The sequence below is a fragment of the Capsicum annuum genome, chromosome 6, assembly GCF_002878395.1.
Source record: "Capsicum annuum cultivar UCD-10X-F1 chromosome 6, UCD10Xv1.1, whole genome shotgun sequence".
Lineage (NCBI taxonomy): Eukaryota > Viridiplantae > Streptophyta > Magnoliopsida > Solanales > Solanaceae > Capsicum > Capsicum annuum.
In genome coordinates, this window is record NC_061116.1 from 183,888,640 (window position 1) to 183,893,979 (window position 5,340).

A 5,340-nucleotide genomic window follows, 5' to 3' on the forward strand; every position below is an offset into this window, starting at 1 on the left:
AACAAGGATTGGGTTATGTTTGGATTTTGATTCAGAAACCTATCTGCAATAGGGTGCATCACGGTGGTTATAGTGATGATCCATTCACTGTGTTGTGGTACCCTTTTAATTAATATTCGAGTTACAAATTTAATCTCCTGATGGGTATTTAGGTCTTTTCCCATCAATCCAATTTGTAAAAACACGAATTGAAGCTTTAGTTAGGGCATTATATGCCCATATTCTCCAATTACCTCTCAAAAACAAACCCTAATCCTCCCCTAATTTCATCAATTTCATTTCTTCATCTTCAAGAAAACCAAGGGTTCAAGTTTCCTACTTTAAGAATTTTTAAGAAAAGCATCAAGATTGTGTTTCTCTTTCAAGCTTAAGGGATTTAAGGTATGTGTGATGTTCATCCATGGGCCCTTTTCACCCATGGAGTCGAATAATCCCTTATTTATACCAAATTATGAGTTTTTACATGTTTATGATGAATTGCCTCCATGAAGTTTTTATTGATTTGGATTATAAGTTATGTTACAAGTGTTTTTCGATAGAATGAGCCTTTATATTATTTGAGTATTGAAATCCTCTTGTTGAATTCCTAATTTATGGTTTTAGTATTGTAACTATGTTTTCAATCACATGCTTTACCCATTCCTATGCTTAAGTTCATGCATTCTATGTGTTTGATGAAATGCCTAAATGTTGGGTTTTGAGCAATGATCCTTTATTATGGGTTTTCAAGCTTTACATGTCCTTATTGATACTTTCATTCAGTTCTGGTGGGTTATGAACACCTGATACCTAGTTGTTTACATAATTTCTATATCTTCAAAATAATTTCAGATATACCATGAGCATTATCATTCAGTCAGCTATTATGATCAGTTGTTTGTTTAGTTAAGACTAGTTCAGTCCAGCAATCAGTGTCAGTTCAGTTAGGAGTAGGATTTAGCACTGAGCGAACCTAGGGATGGGGGCTCACCCGCCAGCTAGGACTGGGTCCTTAGAAGCAGTTCCTAAGTTCCAAAACTATGTAGCCAACGTATGATTATGATATATCACCCGCTAGTTTAGGACTGACATTCTCTGAGATGTCACATGCCAATTTAGAAATGACATTCTCTTAGGGGTCACCCGCCAGTTTAAGACAGACTCCCTAGTCCTTCGAGATGCTAGTTGAGTAAATCCACATAGCCAGTGTTAGTACCCATGGTACGGTACTAACACCCTTCCAACTGGGGTTACAGGTTGGACTACGATTATCTTAGAATAGGGCATGTCCATTAGCTGATACCTCTCACAGTCTCAATTCAGTATTTAGTACATAATTCAGTTCAGGTTTGCTTGATCATAACATACAGACTTCCAGTTATTCAGTTTATACATTTCAGTAATTCAGTTTACAAATTATTTTAGAAATGTATATATGCTTTTTCATTCAATCTCAATATTTCAGTCTTTATGCATACTTACTCAGTTATGTTACATTATTGAATCAGTCATTACTTTATGCATAGTGAAACCATGTATTTCATCCTAAACTCATCTCATATACCAGTATATTCAAAGTATTGATAGCATATTTTCTTTGCACTATGATGTCTTATATCATATGTGTAACACCGTGAGAGTACACCCTGGGCATCACACAGTGCTTACGACCCCGAAGGACCACAATCTAGCCCATGACTGATATCTGCTGTGAGTACTGAATAATAATATTAAAATAAATGTGTAATTAGGCTGAATTACCATAAGGTTCAAAATCTAAGTACTAATAAATAATAACATCTGGTAAAACATCTAAAAACTAAACACTGTTTGAACTGGTCTAGTCTAATAGACTCTAACTAAACTGTATGTACATGGAGTTGATGGGAAAAATCCCCAACTAACTCTAACTACTGAACTACTGATAAACAAAAATACTGAAATAAAAGTACATCCTCGATAGATGAGGACTCACTACTAAATCTGTGACTGCTGATTGGATCTGCCTAAGTGCGGCTGGGAACCTGAGCGTTCGAACCTATGATATAAGACATCATAGAGAAAAGAGAAAGTATGTGTTAGTATGTGGAATGTACTAGTATACTAAATGAGGTAACACTGAATACAAGGGTTCATATACATGAACAATAACTGACTGTTTGATATAGAGTAACTGTAATGCCCCGAGTCTGTATCCTGGACTCTACACGGTGCTTACAACCCCGAAGGACAGCAAGCTAACCCATGACTGATATTTGCTGGGAGCACTAAAACATGATACTATAATAATTGCGAAAAAATAGGCTAAAATACCATAAGGTTCAAAATCTGTAAATACTAATAAGTGTATCAACTAAAATAACAATCTGTAAAATTGAACACTATCTAAAAACTAGTTTAAAAAGCCTCTAATATGAAACTATCTAAAAGTGGAGTTGATGGGACAATCCCCCAACTAACTTCATTTACTGAAATACTGAGTCTACTATAATAATGAAATGAAAATATATCCTCTTATGAAGAGGACTTACTGCTAAATCTACTGCTGGCTGAATCTGGATCTATCTATGTGCGGTCAGGAGCCTGAGCATCCGAACCTATGATATAAGACATCATAGCACAAAGAAATAGTTTGAATCAGTACGTGGAATGTACTGGTATGATTGATGGGGTAAGGCTAACTGCAAGGGTTCATATGCATGAACAATAATTGAATGAATGATATAGAGTAACTGAACATGAGAGTACATGGATAACTGATACTACTATAAATACTGAGTATGCGCTACTGTGCATATAAATAAATACTGTGACTAAGCTTAACTGAAGCTAAGTTCTGAGTTCTGATACTGAGTAACTGATATCTACAGTTATTGATACTGGTAGACTGTATCTGTCAGTCTTGATTCTATAGAACTGAATTGATTTCTATTCTAAAGACTAAAACTGAGACTGTGGGAGGTAATCATCTAACAGACATGCCCAATATAAGATAACTGAGTTAGGGTCCAACCTATGACCCCAGTTGGAAGTGTGTCAATACAGTGCTACGGGTAAAAATATTGAAAAGTTACCCTCATCTAGCAGGTACTCTAATGATAATGGTGGAACCCTCATTTGATAGGTTAAAACACCTCATCAACCTTCAACTGGCAGGTCTGATGTCTCAACCTACGCTAGCTACGTAGTTCTGGAATGTAATGATTACTTCTAAGGATCACACCCTCATTTGGCAGGTGTGCCCCATCACTGGGTTCATTCTGTGCCGAATCCTACTCCCAATTGAAAGATACTGAACTGAGTATACTGAACTGTACTGAACTGATACTGAGTTTACTAAATTTTCCTGAGTTCTATAACTGACTGAGAGTACTACTGATCTTGATAGGACTGAGACTATTCTATAACTAACACTGGCTCTAAGTAAACAGCTAAATTGTTGGGTATTAAATACCCTCAGGACTCAATAACATGAAAAATAAAACATATCATGATCTTGAGATACACCAAAATGTACACTTGTCCATAATTCATTCATAAAGGCATTTAATCAAACACTTGTAGGGAAAATTTTGTACATGATTGGGACCACATATGACATGTCAAGATTCCACTATTTACTTCACATAGGCATTTTAGCAGACACTTGGGGAGCATGGAGTATTTCACATGATGATGGTCAACAAATGAAATAATGAATACAACATTCAGTTTCAAATTCAAGGGATTAGTATGTAATTCACATAATTCACCATATAACTATCTTAATTTTATGGAAACTTATAATTAAGCATGCATTGGATCCCAATTACTATCATAATTATGAATACATTCAATTCCAAGCATGGAAATCGTAAATCATAACTCTTGAAGTTTTAAAAATGGATTCTTAGACTCTATGGGTTAAAGGGACCCATAGATAAACACATGACATACCTTGGGTTATTAGTTCTTGAAGGTTCTTGAACAAATTCTTAAGTTTTGACCTTGATTCTTGAAGCCAGGGTTTGTTTTCTTAAGAGAGAATGCTTTTAATCTTGAGAGAAAGTGAGGAAATAATGATATAATAGTGTATTTAAGTTATAATTTTGTGTTTAAGGCTAATATGGTTCGTGGAAAAATGCCCAATTACCCCTGGGAATGATTTAAAATCGTTACTAAAAATTTCTCGATTTGGGCACCTGGCGTGATGCGCCACTATCACGCCAAGCCACTAGAAAATGACAACTGGGGATGTGGCTGGTGGTGCGATGCAGTGAAATTGAGTTATAATATTGGATGGGACCTAGAAGCTTGGTGCGACATGGTATAATCACGTTGCTTTACTGGAAATTGACAATTGTGGATTAGGTCCTTGGCGCAACTCGCCAATATCGCGGAGCAACACTAGATTGTGACAATTGGGAAATTCGCTGGTAGTGCGACACACAGGTATCATGGTACCTTAGTAGAAACTGATAATTTCCATTTTAACATACTCCGTAACGCGCTACTATCCTGAATAACAGTGTTAAATGAATAAAACTTAAAGTAGCCATAACTTCTTACCCGGTTATCGAATTGAGGCGAATTTTATATCGTTGGAAAGCTAATTCAATTTTTTACTCCATGGTAGGATAAAAAATCATAAATAATTAGCATTTAAAATTTTTTATATTGGATAACTCATGAACTGAGAGTTAATCTTAAGTAAAGGAAATACGGGGTATTACAATAGCTCCCTTTTGGGAACATTCGTCCTCGAATGAGACTGATTAAGCAGAGACACTGATAGACTAAGTTGACAAACTGAGCATTCATATCTAATGCATTCCTACATGACTGACCTACTGACAAACTTAGATCTTACACTGAACATGCATATCTGATGTATGTAATACATGACTGAAACTACTGATAAGCTGGGTTTTCATATTGAACATACATATCTATGCATAATTACTTGACTAACTAATTCATGAATGCATGAATGAATACACAATAGTAATAGATACCAAGTTATAATTATAGCTGAACATGGGACTGAGAAAAGGTAAGGAAGACTATTACCGTAAGCTGGATCTGAGGTTGCAGAGAAGAGGTGAGGATACTTGGTCTGTATATCTGCTTCTACTTCCTAAGTAGCTCACTCTACGGACTAATTCTGCCAAAGGACTTTGACTAAGGGAACTTCTTTGTTCCTTAGTCTGCGAATCTAACGATCGAGGAACTACACTGGAACCTCTTCGAAAAAGAGACCATTCTGAATATTTACATCATCTAAGGAGACTATGACTGCTGGGTCACCAATGCATTTATTTAGCAAGGAGACGTGGAATACTTGGTGCACTGAAGCTAGGTCTGAAGGCAACTTGAGCTCAT